The sequence below is a fragment of the Callorhinus ursinus genome, unplaced genomic scaffold (assembly GCF_003265705.2).
Source record: "Callorhinus ursinus isolate GAN/ISIS: 27379988/994484 unplaced genomic scaffold, GSC_fseal_2.0 scaffold18, whole genome shotgun sequence".
Taxonomy (NCBI): Eukaryota; Metazoa; Chordata; class Mammalia; order Carnivora; family Otariidae; genus Callorhinus; species Callorhinus ursinus.
The window spans coordinates 3,312,444-3,339,741 of NW_027397080.1; the positions used below are offsets into that span (position 1 = coordinate 3,312,444).

Genomic DNA, 27,298 nt, shown 5'->3' on the forward strand with positions numbered 1-27,298 from the left:
CCAGGAAGATTGTGGAATTGTTTGTCACTGCACCACAATGTAGCAAGTTCAGCAAGACAGCCATGGTGGTTTCATGTACCACATTCGTTCCCCTGACGAGGGGCTATATTGGTTCCAATGCACCAAATTGTTTGCATACATTAGAAAGCTGTCCTTTTCCTCAGCATTGGACACTCTACCTCAGGCCTCTCCTGTCTCCCAATTCACCAGGCCACCCTTCCCCACCCCATCACTTTGAGAAAAGCCCCCTTGATGTCCTTGTTCCTCAGACTGTAGACCACAGGGTTGAAGAAGGCAGTGAAGACATTGTAAAAGCGTGAGATCTGCTTGTCCCGCTCAGGAGAAGAGCCGGAGTTGGGCCTCATGTAGATGTACGCGGCTGGAGCATAGAAGAATGTGACCACATTCAGGTGGGAAGCACCGGTGGAGAAAGTCTTGCAGCAGCCCTGAGTGGACTTGATCTTGAGAATGATCTGGCCAGTACGGAGGTAGGAGGCCAGAATGAGGGATAGCGGGACAACAACCATGAAGACACTGATGACCAGGTCCACCATCTCAATGAGATTGATATCCATGCAAGCCAAGTTTTGTACTGAGGGGCCTTCACAGAAGTAGTGGTTCACCACGTTGGGCCCACAGTATGGCAGCCTTATGGTGAGGAATGTATGGATCAGAGAGAAGAAGAAACCACAGGCCCAGGTCCCAGCTGTCAGCTATGTGCAGAGGTCCCAGCTGAGGATGACGTATAATGCAGTGGGTGGCAGATGGCCACACATCGGTCATAAGCCATAACTATGAAGAAAATACACTCAGGTAGGCCCAGGGCACCAAACACATATAGCTGCAGCCAACAGCCAGCGAAGGAGATGGTCTGAGAGTGAAGGAGGAGATGCACTAACATCTGGAGCATGGTGGTGGTGGTGACACAGCTCATATCTAGCAGGGAGAGGATGCAGAGGAAGAAGTACATGGGCGTGAGGAGCTGCATGTCCAGACAGATCAGGGTGATGATGAGCGCATTGCCCAGGACTGAGCTCAGGTAAAGGAGAAGGAAGGCAATGAAGAGGACTCTTTTGGATGTGGGGTCACTGGAGAAGCCAAGCAGAATTAATTCAGAAACCCAACTTTGGTTCTGCCCTGGAGGCATCCACACGGTGAGGCCTATAAGAGAATCACACTCATTTAAATCCAAAGTATGGTAGTCCAGCAAGAATGTCAGCCCTGGAGACAGGGATTTTAATTCTGACCCCCGTTACTCTACTGTCTTGAACAAGTTACTTAACATCTCTGAACCGCAGCCTCCTCATCTGTAAAATGTAGCTAGTAGTGCTCATCTCTCAGGGTTTTTATGAGGAGTGGAGGCAATATATATGAAGCATCTGACATATGCCTTAAAAGAATAAATAATGGCAAAGTGCTCATATGCAATCAACCCAGTCTTACTCCCCACCCTTCGGTGGACAGATTGGTTGCCCACGTCTAGCGACAATCAATGTACACCACATCAGCTCCAGCCCTCAAACCTTTAGAGGTGCAGTTCCCCTCTGCCTTAGAGATCCTTTGTCTAGGAGTGCTGCTCCAAGCCTCTCACTCTGCAAACCTTTCTCCTTTGCCGGCGGTCAATGTGAGGCTTTGTCAATAGAGGGCGCTAGAGGGGGCACCGTGATGTGCTAACCCCAGGAAGGCACTTAGGTTGGGGCAGCAGTCCTTCCTCAGTCACTCAGCTTGAGAGCCAGCGGGCTGGTGCTTGGAAGGGCCGGTCGCACTCACCTCAACTGACCTCAGTGGACCAACTATAGTCACACACTCAGGCCACACTCTCTCCAGCCAGTGGCCACTTCTATGCAAACTCTGGCCTGTCCCGACCAGCAGCTGACAGGTATCCCTGTGGTAGCCACACCCTCTTTGAAAAAGTCTGAATTCAGTCTTTTTTTTTTTTTAAGATTTTTATTTTATTTGACAGAGAGAGCACAAGCAGAGGGAGGGAGAGGGAGAAGCAGGCTCCCTGCCGAGCAAGGAGCCCGATGTGGGGCTCAATCCCAGGACTCTGGGATCACGACCCGGGCCGAAGGCAGCCGCTTAACCGACTGAGCCACCCAGGCGTCCCCAGTCTTTTTTTCTTTCTTTTTTTGGCAGAGGTGGGGGAGTGCCAGGAGCAGGGGAGGGAGAGAGATAGGTTCTAAATCCTCAGTCCCTTCAATATGTCCTCTCTTTCAGCCATGAGGTAATAGCTGCTCTTTTTTTTCCCGCTTGCTACTTCTGGATCTCTTTCAACTTTTTTGGTAGTTACCCACCTTTTATCAGTCAGTGATTTTTTTTTTAAGATTTGTATTTATTTATTTGACAGACAGAGACAGCGAGGGAGGGAACACAAGCAGGGAGAGTGCGAGAGGGAGAAGCAGGCTTCCCGCGGAGCAGGGAGCCCGATGCGGGGCTCGATCCCAGGACCCTGGGATCATGACCTGAGCCGAAGGCAGACGCTTAACGACTGAGCCACCCAGGCGCCCCTCAATGTTTCTTTCTATTAAATTTTCCCTGTGCACATGATCACTGCCGTGTTGTTTCCTGACAGCATCCTGACTGGTATGGATGCTAACTCTATGGTGAGTAATTTTGATAAGGAATTAGAATGTGACATAGTTACAAGCTATCTATCCATAAAGTATTATTAACTACAAAAGTAAGAAGTAGTAACTATCAGTGGAGAAACTGGACAATATCTTAAATGAGCGATTACAGTTAACATCACCAGGAAGGAGCAGATAGACACAATGTGTCTCCATATCTGAAATCCTAACAATATCGCATCCATATAGTATTTCAGCTCCAAATGCAAAACCTGATCTAATCATGAGGAAACATCAAAGAAACCTAAATTGAGGGATACTCTATAAAAATACCTAGCTTTTAATCTTCAAGAATATCTTTATCGTGAAAGACAAAGAGAGGCTGAGAATCGGGGTGCCTGGACAGCTCAGGCGGTTAAGCGCCCAACTCTTAGGCTCAGGTCACAAGCGCAGGGTCATGGGATCAAGCCTCGAGTCCTACTCAGTGCTGAGCGGGGAGCCTGCTTAAGTTCTCTCTCTGCCTCTCCCCTCACTCATCCCCCCGACGTGAGAGCTCTTTCTCTCTCTCTTTAAAAAAAAAAAAAGAAAGAGAAAGAAAGAAAGAAAGAAAGAAAGAAAGAAAGAAAGAAAGAAAGAAAGAAAGAAAGAAAGAAAGAAAGGCTGAGAATCAATAATAGATGGAAGAATACTGAAAAACAAAGCATAACAATTAATGCAATACGTAATTCTGGAAGGGAGGAATGGCAAAAAATCAGTGACAACTGATAAAATTGGAATATGAATTAGATTAGATAAATGTGTCAAGGTTAAATTTCCTGAATTTAACAGCTACTATATAAGAGAATATTCCTCTATTCTCAGGAACTATTCACTGAAGTATTAAGGGGTAAAGGAATGTGATGTCTGCAAATTACTCTCAAAGCATTCTGGAAATCATAACATTAACATGACAAATTATTAAAAATTAATAAATCTGGGTATGGGGCATATGGGATTTTTTGTAGCATTCTTTCAGCCTTCCTATAAATTTGAAATTATTTCAAAAAAGTTTTTTAAAAATTAAAAAAAATTTAAATGTGAAACAACTTTTTCAGACAAACAAAAAGATTATGTGAAGGGCCGATGAACCATGAGAGACTATGGGCTCTGAGAAACAAACCGGGTTCTAGAGGGGAGGGGGGTGGGGGGGGGGGGCTAGCCCGGTGGTGGGTATTAAGGAGGGCACGGACTGCGTGGAGCACTGGGTGTCATACGCAAACAATGAATCCTGGAACGCTACATCAAAAACTGATGATGTAACGTATGGTGATTAACATAACATAATAAAAAAAAGATTATGTGAAGGGAGTTCTTCAGGCAGAAAGAAAGTGATAGAAACATGAAAATGCAAAAAAAGAGGACAAGTCCCTCAGGAAAAGGATAAATACGTGGGTAAATATAAATTTAAAATGAATGAAAAACAATAATAAAGTCTTGTGGAATTAAAAAAATGAAAGACAAAGATCATGACAACAGTAACACAAGAAATGGAGGGGGTAAATAAAGTCAGAGTTTTCTAAATATTTAGTGTAATTGGAAAAGTGGTAAAACTAATTATTTGCACTAGACTTTGATAAGTCAAGATTTATGTTGTAATCTCTAAGATCATTAAAAGAATAAATAATGCATTACTAACAACCTAAAGTAGTAGAAAATGGACCAAAAAAATGTTTACTAATCCAAAATAATGCTCTTTTGAGAAAGGAAAAAATCAAACAGAAAACAGGCCAAATGGAAAATAAGTAGAAAGATGGTAAATGTGTACTTGAGTATTTAAGCAATTACTTTAAATGCAAAAGGACTAAATATTTTAATAAATATTTATTTAAAATAAATATTTTAATAAATATTTAATAAAAAATAATTAAAAAATAAAATATTTAATAAAAAGCCTGGCTATCCCAGGCTCCCCTCAGGGGACCAAGCTGCTGCTTTTATTATTTTAATAAAAAATAATAAATATTTAATATTTTTATTTGAAAATAAAATGTATTTTCAAATTGAGTTTTAAAAAACCCTACATATTGCTTACAAGAAAAGCACCTTAATCACTTTCCAATATTTCAATGTATTAAATCAATGCACACCTTAAACTTACACAACGTTATGTCAATTATATCTCAATAAAGCTGGGGTGGAGGAGAGGAACACATCTTAAGGACACAGGCCCACTAGGAAGAAAGAACGGAAGAAAATATACCATGCAGATACTAACCAAAAAAACATGTAGCTTCATGAAACATTTATCAAAATTGACCATATGCTGCATCAGAAATGTAAGATCCAGGAGTGCCTGGGTGGCTCATTCGGTTAAGCATCTGCCCTCAGCTCAGGTCATGATCCCGGGATCCTAGGATCAAGTCCTGTATGGGGCTCCCTGCTCAGTAGGAAGCCTGTTTCTCCCTCTGCCTGCAGCTCCCCCTGCTTGTGCTCATGCTTTCTCTCTCTCTGTCAAATAAATAAAATCTTAAAAAAAAAAAAAGAAGTGTAAGATCCAAAAATCCAAAGGATGGAAGTCATTTAGAGTATATTCTCTGATTACCATGAAACTGACTAAAAATCAATTTCAAAATAAATACAATAGGAAGCACTGTTTTTCCCCTCCTGAAAATCCTTTAAGGGTTCCCCATGCCCCATCGCTTTAGACAGATGCACGGAGCCCTTCCTGAAAGATCTGCCCCCTGCAGTCTTCTTCAGCCTCAGGACCAACTCTCTCCCCACCTCATCTCCTTCCATCCGAGCCTAGTCTCCATACAGGTATGCCCAATTTCCTGTATGTGTCTACCTTTGTCGCACCTTCACACCTTTGCTGAGGTCTTCAGCATGGAGGAGCACCATCTGCCCACCTGCTGCGTCCCTGCCACCCACACACTCTCTTTTGCACATCCAACTCTTATTCATTCCTACACTAGGTCTCAGCTTTAGTGGCATCCCACCAAGAAGCCTCCACTGACCTACACCACACCATCTCCCACTCCCAAACCTCGATTAGATGCTGCCTTTATTTCTCCCAGGCCCCCTGTGCTTACCAGCAAGTTATAATCCTAACAATCCTAGAGGGTTCGGATATGTGGTTTGAGATCTAGTATCTCAGGTAAACTTTCTCCCTCTCCTGTTAGCTTAATTCCCACTAATTGAGTTGGAATACCTGTAATAAAGTACGGATGTGTGGGTGAATTTATAACCTCCCTTTCAATAATGATAATAATAGATAATAGATAATATTTAACTAATTTCTGTGTGCCAGGCATTGTTACACTACCTCATCTTCACAACAGCTCACTGAGGTAAGTATAATGACTTCCATTTTACAGAGGGAAAAATAAAGGCACAGAGAGAGAAGTGGTTCAATCCAAGTAGCTTGGTTTGTGTGGTGGACCTGGGGTTTGAACGGAGGCAATGTGGCTTCAGAGCCAAACCCTTAATTATTAACTTCACTTGCTTCCAGCAAGGAGGCTCTAAGTGGGAAGGGTAAAGAATGCATCCCCATCTACACACAAATTTGATCTTGAGATTTGGCAGGAGCTACTGTGGAATCATGGCCTATAAGTTTCAGCCAGCCACCTGACAAGACCGGATCAGAATCCTACAAAGGCAAAGGGCTAAAGGGGCAGCCACAAGCTCTCTCTCATGATAAATCTCCCTCCATCTGCTCCCATCGTATGGGGATGAGGAGCCATGGGATTGCATTAGAAGCAGAGGAAATCCATGGAAGAGGACTTGGGAAAGCATTGCCATTCTGTAACTTAGTAAATCTTTGTAAAAGCCTCTCTCAGAGTCACACTTGATTTCCATGGGATGGGGGACATCTTTTCGTTTCAAAAAAAAAAAACAAAATCTAAGATTCTGTCAGCCCAGCAGTTTCTGTCTTAATAGACAATACCCAAGCCAGCCTTGCAAGAACATGGAGATGGGTCCTAGTCATCATGGCGACCCCTGTCATCGTTGAAGCCTTCTCCCCAAGATAACCATCATTGTCCTTTCATGGATATGTCTCTCAGCTAGACTTGAAGATCTTTGAGCTCAGGAAATTATGTTATTCATTGCTCTGTTTCTAGCCCTCAGAACATGGCTTGACACAGCGGAACTACGAATAAATATTTATTAAATTAATGAGTGAAAGAAAGAAGGGGGTCTAGGAAGAAAGAAGGAATGGGAGGGGATTGAGGTGTGAAGTGGTGAGGAAAGCACACTAGGAAATAAGGTAACAGGGCCGGAGGGATGTCGGTGCAGAGGTCCAAAGAGGACCCAGGGCTCCTTCTGATCTCCAGCCCCTATACATGCCTGGATCCTGCCCACAGCCCCAAGCCCAGTGACCATCTCACCCCTCGGATAGTCAAAGAAACAAGTCACAAAGAGGCTGTCACTTGAACTTGAGGAAAAGAGATTGACTTAATGGGAGCCCACCTGGGCAGTTGAGTCCAGTGTAGCTAGTCTCCAGAAAGGCATGAGATTTCTAAAAGGTTGGAGTCTGAACCCCCTGCCATCTCTCCATTGTGCAGCTGTCTGCACCTGGCCAGGCCAGCTCTGGCTCCTAAAGCCCTTGCCTGCCTGGTCCTGGGGCACAGACAGAGGGGGCTTTGGCTATCCCAGGCTCCCCTCAGTGGACCAAGCTGCTGAGGCTTTATGGACCTGCCTCCTCACCAGGCTGTCCTAGGAGAGCTGAAGAAGGGCCATCCCTCTGCCTCCTGCTGCCTCCATCCCTATCCCTGGTGAGGGTGCCAAATGGTATTCTCTGATGTTGTTAACAAGAATGCTACAAAGAAGAGGCCTTTGTGGACAGAGTGCAGGAAACAACAGCCAGGTTGGGGCAGGGGAGAGGGTAGTGACCTGCCTATTTCCTATTCCAGCCTTCTGGGGGATATGATCAGCCCAGGGGAGAAGGGGTTGGACCTGGTCACCTTGAAGAAATGTGGAGCACTTCATGAAGGCCTCATTCTGATTCGCCTCTTACACCCCCTGTTCCCCCAACTTGTCAATTAGACCATGTTTGAGTCCTACCTCTATTGCTTACTGAACCACTTGGGACAAATCACAATCCTCCCCTCATTCCCCACCAGTCCAATACCTTGGACAGGTCACTCAGCCTCTCTGATAATTACAGAGTTGACCATGAAGCACCTACCCTATACCAGGTCTTGAGCCAATCCTGGCAAACAGTATCTGGAAAGTAAATGGAGCAGCCCCAAATTGCATATAAGGAAGTTGAGGTCCCTTGGAGTAAGGAATTTGCCCAAGGGCTCACATCTTCTAAGTATAGAACTGGAACTCAAAGCAGGATCTATCAGGTTCTAGGGCCTGTTCTCTTAAATTTGCTGTTGGGGGCAGGGGGCGGAGCAAGATGGTGGAGGAGTAGGAGACCTGGGTTTCGTCTGGTCTCAGAAATTCAGCTGAATAGGGACCAAACCATTCTGAACACCTACGAACTCAACAGGAGACTGAAGAAGAGAGTAGCAACAACTCTCTGAACAGAAAAGCGACCACTTACTGGAAGGTAGGACGTGCAGAGAAGTGAATCCGAGGCGATAATCGGGAGGATAGACGGCGGGGGAGGGGGCCTCCGCCGGCCGCTTCTGGCAAGTGATAGAGCCGCGGAGCACAAAATCGGACCTTTTAGAAGCTGGCTCCGCTGAGGGACGTCGCTCCAGTGGCTAAGCGGGGGGTGGAACCCTCGCGGGACAGTGTGGTCTCAGGACCCTCGGGGTCACAGAAAGACCGGGGGTGCCTGAGTGCAGCAGAGCTCCCAGAGATCGGAGCGGGGAAGCCGGCTGCGGAGACGGAGCCGAGGCGCGGGCTCTCAGCTCGGGGTTGCCATAAACTGTGATCCGCGGCCCAGTCGGGCCACTGCTCCTCCAGCAGGGACCCAACAAGCAGCAGAACTGGGGAGACTCCCCTTCCTTCCCCGGGGAGGAGCGGTGCGGGAACGCACCGCAGGGATCTGCTCGGTTTGGAGACTCCACACGGGGTCAGGTGCCAGAGATAGAAACGCTCGGTCACAGGCCGGGTGAGCACGGAGTGCGGCCGGAGACCGGGGAGACGGGAGTGACTGCTTTTCTCTGGGGGCGCACTGAGGAGCGGGGCCCCGAGTTCTCAGCTCCTCCGGGCGGAGACTGGGAGGCCGCCATTTTCACTCTGGTCCTCCAGAGCTGTACCGAGAGCTTGCAGGGAACAAAAGCTCTGGAGAGCAAACCCCAGCAGATGACTTAGCCCGGACCCAGCAAGGGCGGGGCAATTCCGTCTCCAGCAAAGACATTTGGGAACCACGGCAACAGGCCCCTCCCCCAGAAGATCAGCACGAACAGCCAGCAAGCCAAGACCAAGTATACCGATCAGTGAGAACGGCAGAACTCCAGCGCTAGGGGAATACTGCACATAGAATTCATGGCTTTTTTACCATGATTCTTTAGTCTTTCAAAGTTACTTTTTTCTTTTAAGTGTCTTTTTTTTTTAATTTTTCTTTTTCCCTTTTTCAACCAACATCTTATCAATCCCTTTTTTTAAAAAAATATTTTTATTTTTCATTTTTAGAGTCATATTCTGTCCCATCATAATAGTTACCCTTATTTTTGGCATATATATATATATAAGTTGTTCTCTCTTTAAAATTTTGAGACACAGTTTCTTCTGGCAGATCAAAATATACCCTAAATGTCTAGTGTATGGCTTTGTTCTAGTCTCCTGCCTGATCACATTGTCTCCCCCCCTTTTTTTCCTTTCTTTCTTTTTTTTTAATCCTCTTCTTTCTTTTTTCAAACAACTTCTTACCTTATCAATTCCTTTTATAAAATTTTTTATAATTTTCATCTTTACAGTCATATTCCATCCTTTCATCGTATCAACCCTTATTTTGTACGTATATAAGTCTTTCTTTCTTTAAAATTTTAGGAGGCACTTTCTTCTAACAGACCAAAATACACCCAAAATCTAGTGTGTGGCACTGATCTATGCATCAGCCTGATCATATTTGATCATATTCTGTTTTTTTGTTTTGTTCTGTTTTTGTTTTTTATCTTTTCCTTTTTTTTCTCTTTCTTTTTTCTTTCTTTCCCTTTCTTTTCCCCTGGTTTCAGGTCTTTTCTGATTTGTTTAGAGTATATTTTCTGGGGACGTTGTTACCCTGTTAGCATTTTATTCTCTCATTCATCTATTCTCCTCTGGACAAAATGACAAGATGGAAAAAATCACCTCAACAAAAAGAACAAGAGGTAGTACCGTCTGCCAGGGACCTACTCAATATGGACATTAGTACGATGTCAGACCTAGAGTTCAGAATCATAATTTTAAAGATACTAGCTGGGCTTGAAAAAAAGCATGGAAGTTATTAGAGAAACCCTTTCTGGAGAAATAAAAGAACTAAAATCTAACCAAGTCGAAATCAAAAAGGCTATTAATGAAGTGTAATAAAAAATGGGGGCACTAACTGCTAGGATAAATGAGGCAGAAGAGAGAATCAGCGATATAGAAGACCAAATGATGGAAAATAAAGAAGCTGAGAAAAAGAGAGATAAACAACTACTGGATCACGAGGGCAGAATTCGAGAGATCAGCGATACCATAAGATGAAACAACATTAGAATAATTGGGATCCCAGAAGAAGAAGAAAGAGAGAGAGGGGCAGAAGGTATATTGGAGCAAATTATAACAGAGAACTTCCCTAATGTGGGGAAGGAAACAGGCATCGAAATCCAGGAGGCACTGAGAACCCCTCCCAAAATCAATAAAAATAGGTCAACACCCCGACATCTAATAGTAAAACTTACGAGTCTCAGAGACAAAGAGAAAATCCTGAAAGCAGCTCAGGAGAAGAGCTATGTAACCTATAATGGTAGAAACATTAGATTGGCAACAGACCTATCCACAGAGACCTGGCAGGCCAGAAAGGACTGGCAAGATATCTTCAGAGCACTAAACAAGAAAAATATGCAGCCAAGAATACTATATCCAGCTAGGCTGTCATTGAAAATAGAAGGAGAGATAAAAAGCTTCCAGGACAAACAAAAACTAAAGGAATTTGCAAACACGAAACCAGCCCTGCAAGAAATATTGAAAGGGATCATCTAAGCAAAGAGAGGGCCTAAAAGCAGCATAGACCAGAAAGGAACACAGACGATATACAGTAACAGTCACCTTACAGGCAATACAATGGCACTAAATTCATATCTTTCAATAGTTACCCTGAATGTAACTATTGGGGCTAAATGCGCCAATCAAAAGACACAGGCTATCAGATTGGATTAAAAAACAAGACCCATCGATATGCTGTCTGCAAGAAACTCATTTTGGACCCAAAGACACCCCCAGATTGAAAGTGAAGAGGTGGAAAACCATTTACCATGCTAATGGACACCAAAAGAAAGCTGGGTTGGCAATCCTTATATCAGACAAATTAGATTTTAAACCAAAGACTGTAATAAGAGATGAGGAAAGACACTATATCCTACTTAAAGGGTCTATCCAACAAGAAGATGTAACAATTGTAAATATCTATGCCCCTAATATGGGAGCAGCCAATTATATAAGGCAATTAATAACAAAAGCAAAGAAACACATTGACAACAATACAATAATAGTGGGGGACTTTAACAACCCCCTGACTGAAATGGACAGATCACCTAAGCAAAAGATCAACAAGGAAATAAAGACTTTAAATGACACACTGGACCAAATGGACTTCACAGACATATTCAGAACATTCCATCCCAAAGCAACGGAATACACATTCTTCTCTAGTGCCCATGGAACATTCTCCAGAATAGATCACATCCTAGGTCACAAATCAGGTCTCAACCGGTACCAAAAGACTGGGATCATTCCCTGCATATTTTCAGACCACAATGCTTTGAAACTAGAACTCATTCACAAGAGGAAAGTCGGAAAGAACTCAAATGCATGGAGGCTAAAGAGCATCCTACTAAAGAATGAATGGGTCAACCAGGAAATTAAAGAAGAATCAAAAAAATTCATGGAAACCAAAGAAAATGAAAACACAACTGTTCAAAATCTTTGGGATGCAGCAAAGGCAGTCCTAAGAGGAAAGTATATAGCAATACAAGCCTTTCTCAAGAAACAAGAAAGGTCTCAAATACACAACCTAATCCTACACCTAAAGGAGCTAGAGAAAAAAAAGCAAATAAAGCCTAAACCCAGCAGGAAAAGAGAAATAGTAAAGATCAGAGCAGAAAGCAATGAAACAGAAACCAAAAGAACAGTAGAACAAATCAACGAAACTAGGAACTGGTTCTTTGAAAGAATTAACAAGATTGATAAACTCCTGGCCAGACGTATCAAAAAGAAAAGAGAAATGACCCAAATCAACAAAATCATGAATGAAAGAGGAGAGATCACAACCAACACCAAAGAAATACAAACAATTATAAGAACATATTATGAGCAACTCTATGCCAGCAAATTAGATAACCTGGAAGGAATGGATGCATTCCTAGAGATGTATCAACTACCGAAACTGAACCAGGAAGAAATAGAAAACCTGAACAGACCTATAACCACTAAGGAAATTGAAGCAGTCATCAAAAATCTCCCAACAAACAAAAGCCCAGGGCCAGATGGCTTCCCAGGGAATTCTACCAAACATTTAAAGAAGAATTAACACCTCTTCTCCCAAAACTGTTCCAAAAAATAGAAATGGAAGGAAAACTTCCAAACTCATTTTATGAGGCCACCATTACCTTGATCCCCAAACCAAACAAAGACCCCATCAAAAAGGAGAATTACAGACCAATATCCTTGATGAACATGGATGCAAAAATTCTCACCAAAATACTAGCTAATACAATCCAACAGTATATTAAAAGGATTATTCACCACGACCAAGTGGGATTTATCCCTGGGCTGCAAGGCTGGTTCAACATCCGCAAATCAATCAACGTGATGCAATACATTAACAAAAGAAAGAACAAGAATCATATGATGCTCTCAATAGATGCAGAAAAAGCATTTGACAAAGTACAGCATCCTTTCTTGATCAAAACTCTTCAGAGTATAGGGATAGAGGGTGCATACCTCAATATCATAAAAGCCATCTATGAAAAACCCACAGCGAATATCATTTTCAATGGGGAAAAACTGAGAGCTTTCCCCCTGAGGTCAGGAACGCAGCAGGGATGTCCACTCTCACCACTGCTATTCAACATAGTATTAGAAATCCTAGCCACAGCAATCAGACAACAAAAAGAAATCAAAGGCATCCAAATTGGCAAAGAAGAGGTCAAACTCTCACTGTTTACAGATGATGTGATACTTTATGTGGAAAACCCAAAAGACTCCACGCCAAAACTGCTAGAACTCATACAGGAATTCAGTAAAGTGGCAGGATATAAAATCAATGCACAGAAATCAGTGCCATTCCTATACACCAACAACAAGACAGAAGAGAGAGAAATTAAGGAATCGATCCCATTTACAATTGCACCCAAAACCATAAGACACCTAGGAATAAATCTAACCAAAGAGGCAAGGAATCTGTACTCAGAAAACTATAAAATACTCATGAAAGAAATTGAGGAAGACACAAAGAAATGGAAAAACGTTCCATGCTCATGGATTGGAAGAACAAATATTGTGAAGATGTCAATGCTACCTAGAGCAATCTACACATTCAATGCAATCCCCATCAAAATACCATCTACTTTTTTCAAAGAAGTGGAACAAATAATCCTGAAATTTGTATGGAACCAGAAAAGACCCCGAATGGCCAGAGGAATGTTGAAAGAGAAAAGCAAAGCTGGCAGCATCACAATTCCGGACTTCCAGCTCTATTACAAAGCTGTCATCATCAAGACAGTATGGTACTGGCACAAAAACAGACACATAGATCAATGGAACAGAATAGAGAGCCCAGAAATGGACCCTCAACTCTATGGTCAACTCATCTTTGACAAAGCAGGAAAGAATGTCCAATGGAAAAAGGACAGTCTCTTCAACAAATGGTGTTGGGAAAATTGGACAGCCACATGCAGAAGAATGAAACTGGACCATTTCCTTACACCACACACAAAAACAGACTCCGAATCGTTGAAAGACCTAAACGTGAGACAGGAGTTCATCAAAATCCTAAAGGAGAACACAGGCAGCAACCTCTTCGACCTCAGCCGCAGCAACTTCTTCCTAGAAACATTGCCAAGGGCAAAAATGAACTATTGGGACTTCATCAAGATAAAAAGCTTTTGCACAGCAAAAGAAACAGTCCACAAAACCAAAAGACAACCGACAGAATGGGAGAAGATATTTGCAAATGACATATCAGATAAAGAGCTAGTATCCAAACTCTATAAAGAACTTATCAAACTCAACACCCAAAGAACAAATAATCCAATCAAGAAATGGGCAGAAGACATGAACAGATATTTTTTCCAAAGAAGACCTCCAAATGGCCAACAGACACATGAAAAAGTGTTCAACATTGCTCGTGTTACAGAAATCCAAATCAAAACCTCAATGAGATACCACCTCCCACCAGTCAGAATGGCTAAAATTAACAAGTCAGGAAACGACAGATGTTGGCGGGGATGCGGAGAAAGGGGAACCCTCCTACACTGTTGGTGGGAATGCAAGCTGGTGCAGTCACTCTGGAAAACAGTATGGAGGTTCCTCAAAAAGTTGAAAATACCATATGATCCAGCAATTGTACTACTGGGTATTTACCCCAAAGATACAAATGTAGGGATCCGAAGGGGTATGTGCACCCCGATGTTTATAGCAGCAATGTCCACAATAGCCCAACTGTGGAAAGAGCCAAGATGTCCTTCAACAGATGAATGGATAAAGAAGATATGGTATATATATATATACACACACACACACACACACACACACACACACACACACACAGTGGAATATTATGCAGCCATCAAAAGGAATGAGATCTTGCCATTTGCAACAACGTGGATGGAACTCGAGGGTGTTATGCCGAGTGAAATAAGTCAAATCAGAGAACATGTATCCTATGACCTCACTGATATGAGGAATTCTTAATCTCAGGAAACAAACTGAGGGTTGCTGGAGAGGTGGGGGGGGTGGGAGGGATGGGGTGGCTGAGTGATAGACATTGGGGAGGGTATGTGCTATGGTGAGCGCTGTGAATTGTGCAAGACTGTTGAATCATAGATCTGTACCTCTGAAACAAATAATGCAATATATGTTAAGGAAAAAAAAAGAAGATAGCAGGAGGGGAAGAATGAAGGGGGGTAAATCGGAGGGGGAGATGAACCATGAGAGACGATGGGCTCTGAAAAACAAACTGAGGGTTCTAGAGGGGAGGGGGGTGGGGGGATGGGTTAGCCTGGTGATGGGTATTAAAGAGGGCACGTTCTGCGTGGAGCACTGGGTGTTATGCACAAACAATGAATCATGGAACACTACATCAAAAACTAATGATGTAATGTATGGTGATTAACATAACAATAAAAAATTTAAAGGAAAAAAAATTTGCTGTTAGCCTGCTTCAGCATTCTCCTCTGTAAAATGATAATAATTTCTTAATATCCCCAACCTTCTACAGTGGCTGGGAGAATTAATGAGATAATGTGTTGAAAGCCCGGGCACAAGTCCTGGCCATGCCTCCATGACTTTGAGTTCTCGCACCTGCCTTCTGTCTGGGCCTCCATTCCCCAGCTATTCAGAATGAGGAGGTCAGGCTCTGACCCCCCCATCCCCCACCGCCTCTGCCATCAGCACAGGCTACAGAACCCATTTGAATTTTCAGAAATGTCATAAGATGGTTATTAAACAAAACCATTATTAAAGTTGATCTATGTAAACAATGATTAAGTAAATTACACTAACACAAATGACAATGGACCTTGAGGCTCTTATGCGAAGTGAAATAAATCAGACAAAGACAAATACCATATGATCTCACTTATTTGTGGAACATAAAAACATCAACAAACTCAGAAACGAGAATGGTTGCCAGGGCCTGAGGGGTGGTGGAGATGGAGAGGTTGGTCAAGAGGTACAAACTTTCAGTTATGAGTAAGTTCATGTGACTATGGTTAGCACTACAGTATTGTATGCTTGGAAGTTTCTATGAGAGTAGAGCTATAATGTTCTCATGGCAACAGGATGGTAATTACATGAGGTAAGGATGTGTTAACCAACTTTATTGCAGTAAACATTTTGCAGTATGTACCTATATCAAATAATCACATCTGTAGATCTTAGACTTACACAGTGTTACATGTCAATTATATCCCAATAATTTGGGGCAAAAATCGGCTTACAAAATGAAAAATAAAAGGTCAAAAAATGCTCAAAACTCTTCATACCTTAATTATTCTACATTTTATTGTTCTCCATGTTCTAGAAGTTGTTTGCACCTACTGGATCTGTATGAAGGAAATACTCTATAATGAGGTAATTCTGTGCATCTCTTCCCACCTCTGGGTGCAGTGACATCATGTTTTTAGCTTGAAATTGGCCACGATGGGTTATTAACACCATAGAAGTCAGCAAACGATACAAATCAGAACCCCTCCCTCCCTTCCAGGAACGATTATTAAACATTTACCAACACACCACTGCTTCTAGTCCTGAGTCCTAAGAATCTAGATATCTCAGGATAATGTAATGCTGGAGGCATCCCACTCTGCTATTGGTAGAAGTCAGCAGAGCCCTCGATGAGCAGCCTCATCCAGGAGAGGCACAGCCCAGTAGCTCCAGTCCTTCTCAACCAGATAGAGGCTCCCAGAAAACCTGGCAGAGCCCCTGGCCCTTCCTCCCCTTCTGTCTGGACCTTTGTCAGCCTCCTCAGAAACTTCAGCAGGACCACCCATGATCGAGGCCTTCTGATGCGGACCATGTAGCAGGCCAGCTCTGTCATTTGGCTGTTCGGGAAGCAGAAACACCTCCTAGGTCCCACTGGAAGCAAGGGCCAAAGTCACTCCAAGTCTAGTTTGCATGGGCACCACTTCAGCCTCCAGAGAGAGGGATGTGACTGATAAGGAAACAGTAAGGAACTTACCAAAGGTCACATGGCTGGGAAGCAGAGGAGCCCAGGGACAGAGTCCACTGCTGCCTCAGATGACTGTGGTCTGAGGCAAGTGCAGTTTCCACTTCTCTAGAACAAGGAAGACTTCCTTCTCACACCGTGTCACAATGCAAATTGAGAGATGGCCCGCGTGCATGTGCATGTGCGTGTGTGTGTGTTGGAGCCCAGGGCTTAGCATAGAAGAAGCACTTAGTAAAGGTCAATCTCATCCCTGTGTCTACTTCCTGATCTCCCCTCGAGTCACACCTGGGAGGGAGGGGACACATTCCCTCTTGCGTGATCCCAAGCCTCTCTCCAACCCTCAGCTCTTCCTCAGCCTCAGCTACACTCTCAGGGGACTGCCCTGTGGGAGTCTTCCCCTGTACCCCAACCACATCCCCCACTTCCTCCAGCCCAGCCCAGTGAGGTCAGAGATTCAGAGGAGGAGGGAGTTTGGGCCCAGAACTCAGGATGATGAAAATGTGCCTCGTTCAATTCTCTTTCTCAGAACCATGATGCAAATGATAAGCACCCCTTGCTCTGAGCCAAGGCCCTAACTCTCCTCATACTTGTCTTGTACCCTCACTTCAGCTGTGAAGAGGCGTCCATGCAGATGCCTATCTCCCCACTGGATGGATGAGAAAAACTGAGGCCCAGGCAGGTACAGTGACTTGCCCCAGATCAGAAGCAATCTAGAATCATAAACAGGACAAAACTCAGGCCACCCTGAGTTTTCAAATGGCAGAATTACTTAAAGTCTGCCAAGCATGATCCTACCCTCTGTTTCCCAGAAAATGAAATGTGGCCAGGAAGAGCCGAGGGATTTGGCCAAAACCACACAGCTAAACAATGGAGCAGCCAGCACCGGAATCCTGGTGCCTGCCTCCCGGACTGGGGCTGTGTCCACAACATCACATGCCTCGGGCCTCCAGTCTAGACTGATGGCCACACCTGACCTCCAACTGAAATCCTGCCTGCTGCCCCCAGAGCTGGTTGCAGTCACCAGGGTGGCTGAGGCCAGCCAGGGGTTGGCATGAGAGAGAAGACTGCACTCCAGGTGCTTGATTCTGGACCCAGGGGCCCAAAGGCCTCAAGGAGCAGAGGGTGTGCTCTTGAGAAGGGGAGGGCCGGGGCGCACAGTGCTAACTACCTGGGCTGTCTAATTGGCCCCAGGCGGAGAATGCTGCTGGGAGGGACCCTGTGGGAATTGGCCCTCATTTGCTAAGACAGGTGCCCCAGAAAGTTTTCTGGGTTTGTGTCTGGGGAAGGAGCTGAAGGGATAGCAGGAGGTGGTGATGATTCTAATGATCAGGATTATCTTACTGGTGCTTTGGGACAGGATCCTAGCACTTTACAGTTTACAGAGCACTTTTACGTGTTGTTTTTTTTTTTTTCAGCAGGTCCTCTCAGAACTCCTGTGAGGGAAGTGTTATGGTCCCCATTTTACAGATGATGACAAAGATGGTGACAGACACTTGCTGAGCACTTGTCATAGGCCAGGTCCTCAGGGAGGCATTGATAGTGGTTTTAGTCACTTTGCTGCTGAGTCAAAAGGGGCCTTCAAGGTCAGCAGGCCCAGCTCCCCACTCCTCTTCTATAGCCAGGAAAATTAAGCCCAGAGAAGGAAAGTCATTGGCCTGTATGACTTAGTGGAGGAGACTAGAACCCAGACATCCTGACTCTCAGCCATGGGCCCATTCCATCATCCCCAAGCTTCCTCCCCTGCTCTGTTCTCTGAGAAATTGAAGAACGAGCTGTCCATCTGACCAGCAATAAAAAGTCACTCGCAGGGACCCAACCAGGCATCCCCTCAGCATCTTGACTCCTGGGTGTTTGTATCCCCCAAGGCTATGAATGTCATGTGAGCCAATGGAAGGCCATGCCGACAAGCTACAGGTATAGTAAAAATAATAACAGCAAGCACAGTGATACTGATGATGGTAACGATAGTAGTAATAGCCAAACCTTATGAGGTATTGCTTCCTGTGTGCTTGGTACTCTTCTCAATGCTTTACTTACAGTAACTTATTTCATATTCAAAATATCCCTATGAAATAGATGGTGTTATCGTCATCATTTTGCAGATGAGGAAAGTGAGTCATGGAGACTTAGTAAAATGAACAATGTCCTATAGCCACGACCTGACAGTCTAGGCAGTAACAAGTGGTATGATGTTAAAAGTTTAACCACCGACTCTCTAGAAAGAAAGGAAGGAAGAAAATACATCAAGCCTGACTTGCAGCCAGGTCAGCCGTGGTGAGTCAAAGTCCAAGTCGCTAAGCCCATGCCTAGCCTCCATCCTTGCTACCATGGCCACTTCGTTCATGAACCTACTGAGCAGTGATAGTGGTAGTTGGGGAAAGAGGCTGACTGGTATCCACAGAACAGATCGTTCTATCCACTTGATTGTTAAAATCCTCTTCTGCTGAGGGCACCCTTTGGTGAGCGTTCACACGGGACACAAACACCATCACGTTCTCTGTCAGCTGAAAGAGGACTATCCTCACACCAGCTCTCACCAGTTTTCTTCCAAGTCCCTGGCCATCTGGCCAACTCACTGGCTACAATCCATTAGTTAATATAGACTCTTACCTCTGGCCATTTTTCCTTCCAGATGAAATGAACCACCAAGTACCCTGCTTGATGATCTGCCCCCTAGGAGGACTTCTTTCCACCACAGGCCTTCAGGGATGTCCCAGAAAGGAGCTCGAGCAGTATAGCTGTCCACGTTCAGGTGGTGCCTGTGTATCATGCAGACCCATCTGTAAACTGGGCCTGAGTTTTCTCTTCCTCATCAATTAATCACAGAGCTCCCTGCACCCGGCCTGCAATGAGACCACAGGCATTTGGGCCACTTCCTCGTGCAAATTACTTGTACCTTCAGGAATTCCTGGAGTCCAGTTTCACACATTTCACTTCTATTTAATGATGTAGTGTTGCTGTGCATGCCAACGTTTGACCTGGTAAGTCAGACAAGATCAAGTTCACAGTGGGAATTTAGGTCATATGGTCATTGGGTGGTTCATGGTCAAGTGTTCAGTCTCTACAAGAGCCCAATGGCAAGCGAAAAGCTGTTTCTCAAAAGGAGAGTAGTTATCCTCAGAGGATAGCAAAGCTTTACTCCAAAATCCTCAGGGTCTGTGTTGTGATTCACCTTTCGTGGCCTGTCAAAGGCTCCAAACAACATCTCTCTCTGCTGCTGACACTTCAAGCACCATCAGATCTGCCGACCCATACGGTTCAAATGGCAAAGCATCTTGCATGGCAGTCTGGACCTGCTTCAGAAACTTATCTTGTCCTGGGCTTCACTCAAAACTAGAGGCTTTTTAATCCAAATCATCAGTTTAACCCATCCTCAGATTATCTTCTATGCCCTTAGTGCTGCTCCCCCAAGACAGTCATCAAGTGGGGCAGTTTGACCAAATCCCTAGCACTCTGTTTCAAAGAGTGGAGAGAGGGAGAGTTACCCAATTCATTTTATGAATCAGATTTACCCTTGACACCCAAACTAAACAAGGGCAACATAAGAAGAGAAACTCATCGACTAATCCCAAAAATGAATATAAGTGCAAAAATCACAAATAGAGAAGTCATTTTTTAATAAATTTTTTATTATGTTATGTTAGTCACCATACAGTACATCATTAGTTTTTGATGTAGTGTTCCATGATTATTGTTTGCGTATAACACCCAGTGCTCCATGCAATACATGCCCTCCTTAATACCCATTACCAGGCTAACCCATCCCCCCAACCTCCCCTAAAACCCTCAGTTTGTTTCCTGTAGTCCATAGTCTCTCATGGTTCATCTCTGCCTCTGATTCCCCCCTTCATTTTTCCCTTCCTTCTCCTAATGTCCTCCATGCTCTTCCTTATGTTCCACAAATAAGTGAAACCATATGATAATTGTCTTTCTCTGCTTGACTTATTTCACTTAGCATAATCTCCTCCAGTTCCATCCATGTCGATGCAAATGGTGGGTATTCACCCTTTCTGATGGCTGTGTGATATTCCATTGTATATATGGACCACATCTTCTTTATCCATTCATCTGTTGAAGGGCATCTCGGCTCCTTCCACAATTTGGCTATTGTGGACATTGCTCCTATGAACATTGGGGTACATATAGCCCTTCTTTTCACTACATCTGTATCTTTGGGGTAAATACCCAGTAGTGCAATTGCTGAGTCACAGGGTAGCTCTATTTTTAACTTTTTGAGGAACCTCCACACTGTTTTCCAAAGTGGCTGTACCAACTTGCATTCCCACCAACAGTGTAAGAGGGTTCCCCTTTCTCCACAACCTCTCCAACATTTGTTGTTTCTTGACAAATAGAGAAGTCTAAACTCCCACCTCCTCAATTCTAAAAACAACAAAACTCTGAAAACCAATTTCTTTCATAACTTATTTAGAGGCAAAACCTGGAAAAGACCGATCTGACCTAACCTGGTTTGAAGATTTATACATTTTGGCGCCAAAATATTTAATTACAAGGTGCTGTCCCACCCCCAGCTGTGTTCTGTAAGTTATGATTTGGAGGACACTGAGAAGACAGGACAACTAAAAGTGTGTGGTATCCTGGATGATCTTGGAAAAGAGAAAGGATATTTGGCGGGAGGTAGGGGGGTAAAGAATAAGGAAATCTAAATAAAGACTCCAGTTAATAGCTATATATTGATATTGGTTCATTAATCGCAACAAACGCACCATAATAACATCAGATGCTGACAACAGGGGAAACACATTGTGGGGTGTATGAGAAATCTTTATACTATCTTTGCAATGAAGTTTATTCAAAACAAAACAAAAACAAAAGCAAACCAAAAAAAAACTCTTCTGACTCCACTTCATCCTGCAACTACCTACCTATTTTTCTGCTGTCCTTTACAGCAAATTTCCTCAAAAAAAAAAAAAAAGTGATATATTCACTGTCCCAAATTCTTCCTCTCTTCCTCTTTTGAATCCACTGTAATCAAGCTCTGATTTTTTAAACCAATTCTCAGTTGTCACTCTCATTGACAGCGTTTATACAACTGATCGCTCCTTCCTTGAAACACTTCCTTCATGTGGATGCCAGGACAGCTCACTTCCTGTATCCCTCCTACCTCTCCAGTTCCCCTTCTCAATCTCTTTTGCAGAGTCTACCTCTTAAAGGTGGTGTGCACCTAGGCTCGGTCATGGAACCTGTTCTCCCCTCTCTCTGCTGAACTCCTTTGCTGTCTTCAAACATGTGCTACCCTTCAGGAAAAGAAAGAACAACTCCAAGGGCAGAGGCAGAGAGGAAAGCAGAAGCAGAGGGCAGAGCTGCAGGCCGGTGAGGTAGGAGGGCGGAGCATCAAGCCATAGAGGGTTCTTCTTCAGCCTTGAAACCTAATAGAATTTGCCCTACTGGATCTCACACTTGCTTGGCACCTGTGACACCTTTATTTCTTCCACATTCTACTTCTTTGAAAGGGATGCTTACTCTATGTCTGTCCATGATTTTATCCTGAAAGCATATAACTTGTTTTTCAGGTTCCAATGTCCACGGATGGAAAGGAATTTTGTCCCAGGATGGCTCATACCCAGAGTCTTCCCCATACCTAATCTGGGTGATTTAGAAAATCACTTGAGCTGACAATATTTAGATGAGATCTTGGATTAAGATGATACTGTCATGTATCGAAACTTTGAGGGATTTGGGGCTAAATATGTTTGGCATGTGAGACAGACATGAATTTGGGGCAGCCAAAGGTGGACTGTAGTGGGCTGAAAAGTGGCTCCCCAAAAGATATGTTCAAGTCTTAACTTCTGGAAACTGTGAATGTGACCTTATTCTGGAAAACAGTCTGATTCAGGTGCAATTAAGTGAAATATTTTGAGATGAGATCATCCTGGTTTAGGGTGGGACCTAAATCCAATGGTGTCCTTATAAGAGAAGGCAAAGGGAGATTTGAGACACTCCGACATAAAAGAAGAAGACCATGTGAAGGCAGAGATTGGAGGTAGGCAGCCCCAAATATAAGAACACCTGGAGTCGGGCGCCTGGGTGGCTCAGTTGGTTAAGCGACTGCCTTCGGCTCAGGTCATGATCCTGGAGTCCTGGGATCGAGTCCCGCGTCGGGCTCCCTGCTCGGCAGGGAGTCTGCTTCTCCCTCTGACCCTCTTCCCTCTTGTGCTCTCTATCTCTCATTCTCTCTCTCTCTCAAATAAATAAATAAAATCTTAAAAAAAAAAAAAAGAACACCTGGAGTCACCAAAAGCTGGGGGAGGCAAGAAAGAATCCTTCCCTAGAGCACAAAGGGAAGAACCCAAAAAGCACGGCCCAGGCAACAATTGTGATTGAGGATTTCTAGCCTCTCTACAACTGTGAGAGAGTAAGTTTCTCTGGCACTAATCTGTTATGGCAGCCCTAGGGAACTGCTAGAAAAGCCAAAATAAGTGAAAATAAGTGCTCAAATACTTGTAAACAAATGTACATAACAGCATTATCCACAATAGTCAAATGGCGGAAACAACCTAAATGTCCATCAAACGATGAACAGATCAATGAAATATAGTATATATACACAACAGAATATTGTTCAGCTATAAAAAGTAATGAAGTATGGATACATGCTACATGTGGATTAACCTCCAAAACATTATGTTAAGTAAAAGAAGACAAGCACAACAAGTCACATATAGTATGATTCCATTTATATGAAATATCCAGAATCGATAAATCCTTACACAAAGAAAGAAAATTGCTGGAGGTCAGGAAATGCAGGGAGGGAGGAATGAGGAGTGGCTGCTTAATGGGTACAGGGTTGTCCTTTTGGGTGATGGAAATGTTTGGGACTGAATACAAGTGGCACTTGTACAATATTGTGAATGTGTGAGGAATACATAGTGAATGTGCCACTGAATTGTACACGCTAAAATAATTTCATGTTGTATGAACTTCACCTCAATAAGAAGCTGTTCTTTAAAAACAAAAGTACAAAAATCATACTCTGAAAACTGCAAAATGTTAAGTAAGTAAAGATTATCTAAATAAATGGAAAAACACCCTGCATTTATGGATCAGAAGACAATATTATTAAAACGGCAATATTTTTCAAATTGATCTATGGGTTCAGTGAAATCCCTACCAGAATCTCAGCTGACTTCTTTGTAGAAATTGACAAAATTCATATGGAAATTCAAGGGACTTGGAATAATGAAAACAATATTGAAAAAGAAAAACAAGGTAGGAAGACACACTTCCCAGTTTAAAAACTTACTATAAAATGTTCATCAAGACAGTATGAAAGTCCAGAGATAAAACCACATGTCCATGCTCAATTGCTTTTTGACAACAGTGTCAAAATCACTCAGTGGGGGAAAGACTAGTCTTTCCCAGCAACAAATGGTGCTGGGACAACTGGATACTCTCATGCAAAAGAATGAAGTTGGATCCGTACCTCACCCCATCTACAAAAACTAACTCAAAATGGACCAATGACCAAAATATAAGAGTTTAAAATTAAAAGCCATTAAGAGGGGTGCCTGGGTGGCTCAGCTGGTTAAGCATCTGCCTTCAGCTCGGGTCATGATCCCAGAGTCCTGGGATCGAGCCCCGCATCGTGTTCCTTGCCCAGCAGGAGAGTCTGCTTCTCCCTCTCCCTCTGCCCCTGCTCCTGTACGCTCTCAGAGTCCTGGGATCGAGGCCCATGTTGGGCTCTGTGCTCAGTGGGGAGTCTGCTTGTCCCTCTCCCCGTGCTTGTGCTTGCGCTCTCTCTCTCAAATAAATACTTTTTTTAAAAAATGTAAAAATTAAAAAATAAAAAGCCATTAGGAGAAAACATAGGGTTATGAATATTTATTCATAACCTTGGATTTGACAATAGGATTTTAGATATGATACTCAAAGCACAAGCAATAAAAGGAAAAATAGATAATGTGAGCCTCATCAAAATTTCAAAATTCCATGCTTCAAAAGCCATCATCAAGAAAGTGAAAACCTGGGCGCCTGGGTGGCTCAGTTGGTTAAGCGACTGCCTTTGGCTCAGGTCATGATCCTGGAGTCCCGGGATCGAGTCCCACATTGGGCTCCCTGCTCAGTAGGGAGTCTGCTTCTCCCTCTGACCCTCCCCCGTCTCATGCTCTCTCTCTCAAATAAATAAATAAATAATCTTTAAAAAAAAAAAAAGAAAGTGAAAACCTGGGGCACCTGGGTGGCTCAGTTGGTTCAGCATCTGCTTTCAGCTCAGGTCACGAGCCTAGAGTCCTGGGATCGAGGCCCATGTTGGGCTCTGTGCTCAGTGGGGAGTCTGCATTTGTGATAGTGGTAGTTGGGGAAAGAGGCTGACTGGTATCCACAGAACAGATGGTATCCACAGAACAGATCATTCTATCCACTTGATTATTAAAATCCTCTTCTGCTGAGGGCACCCTTTGGTGAGCATTCACACGGGACACACTCCCCCCACTCGTGCTTTTGCTCTCTCTCTCTCTCTCTCAAATAAATAAATAAAATCTTTAAAAAAAAAGCAATAGAATGGGAGAGAGAAAACCTATAGAATGGGAGAAAATATTTACTAATATATGTGCATATATCTGGCAAGAGATTTATATCTGCAGTTTATAAAGAATTCTTACAACCCAATAATAAAGAGACAAATAACCAAATGTAAAAATAAGCAAAGGATCTGAATACACATTTCTCCAAAGAAGATATATGAATGTTCATTATGCACATGAAAAGCTGTTTAACATCATTAGTCATAAAGGAAATACAAATAAAAAGACACAATGAGATACCACTTCACACCCACTGGGATGGCTATAATCAAAAACAGATAGTAACAAGCGTTGTCAAAGATGAGGAGAAACTGGAGCTCTCATTTGTTGCTAGTGGGAAAATAAAATGGTGCAGCCTCTTTGTAAACCAGTCTGGCAATTCCTCAAAAGGTTAAACATAGAGTTAACATGCAACCCAGTAATTCCATTCCAAAATATATACTTAAGAGAAATGAAACTCTATGTCCACATAAAATCTTAATTTTCTTTCTTTTTTATTGTTATGTTAATCACCATAAATTACGTCATTAGTTTTTGATGTAGTGTTCCATGATTCATTGTTTGTGCATAACACCCAGTGCTCCACGCAGAACGTGCCCTCTTTAATACCCATCACCAGGCTAACCCATCCCCCCACCCCCCCTCCCCTCTAGAACCCTCAGTTTGTTTTTCAGAGCCCATCGTCTCTCATGGTTCGTCTCCCTGTCCAATTTACTCCCCTTCATTCTTCCCCTCCTGCTATCTTCTTCTTCTTCTTTTTTTTTTCTTAACATATATTACATTTGTTTCAGAGGTACAGATCTGTGATTCAACAGTCTTGCACAATTCACAGTGCTCACCATAGCACATACCCTCCCCAATGTCTATCACCCAGCCGCCCCATCCCTCCCAACCCCCCACCACTCCAGCAACCTTCAGTTTGTTTCCTGAGATTAAGAATTCCTCATATCAGTGAGGTCATATGATACACGTCTTTCTCTGATTGACTTATTTCACTCAGCATAACACCCACATTCCATCCACGTCGTTGCATATGGCAAGATCTCATTCCTTTTGATGGCTGCATAATATTCCATTGTGTATATATACCACATCTTTTTTATCCATTCCTCTGTCGATGGACATCTTGGCTCTTTCCACAGTTTGGCTATTGTGTCCACATAAAATCTTACAAAAGAATGTTTAGAGCAGCATTGTTTATAGTAGCCAAAAAATGGGAAAAACCCAAGTGGCTATTAAGTGATAAATGGATCAACGAATATGGTATAAATGAAATATTATTCAGTCATAAATGGAATATTATTTGGTCATAAAAAGGAATGAAGTACTGATGCATGTTACAAGAGTAAATCTTGAATACATTATACAAGCAAAAGGAGCCAGTCACAAAATACTATATATTGTATGATGCCATTCATAGGAAATGTCCACAACAGGCAAATCCACAGAGACAAAAAGCCAAATAGTAGTTGCCTAGGGCTGGGAGGACAAGGAGAATGGCCAGTAATCGTTAACAGGTACCGTATTTCTTTTTGGAATAATGAAAATGTTTTAAAATTGATCATGGTGGGGGAACCGCTTCTCCCTCTCCCTCTGACTGCCACTCTGCTTACTTGTGCTCTCTCTCTCTATCTCTCTGTCTAATAAATAAATAAAATCTTTAAAAAAATTGATCATGGTGATAGTAGCACAACTCTGTAAAGACACTAAAAACCACTGAATTACTCACTTTCAATGGAAGAAATGTAAGGTCTGTGAATTATATCTCAATAAAGCTATTACAAAAAATAAAAGGAAGTAGAGAGAAAGAGTCCTTGCTCTGTGCCCAAAACCCAGCTATTCACACTGTAACCCCCATGTGTTATTTTCTTTGGTTCTTCCAGCCACCTTGTGGTGGAGAAATTACCTCCCTTTGAAATTATTATTATTAAATATTATTTAATTTTATCAATATATTAATATAAATATAATAATATATTATACTATTATAACATAATTATTTATAATATTATAATAAATATAATATATTTAATATGTATTTATATTTGTAATATAATATATTTATATACAAATTATATTTATAATATAATAATAAATATATTTAATAATATAAATAATATTAAATATTATTATTGTGTGTGATCCGGTATCAAATCAGACCTTATCTCCAAAGAGAAAAAGGAAGT

General features: G+C 42.9%; 1 pseudogene; it reads right to left on the bottom strand.

Annotated features, from left to right (window-relative positions):
* Window positions 1-203: 203 nt before the first annotated feature.
* On the bottom strand, window positions 204-21,604 carry LOC112812330 (olfactory receptor 2A12-like; annotated as a pseudogene).
* Between the last annotated feature and the right edge of the window lie 5,694 nt (window positions 21,605-27,298).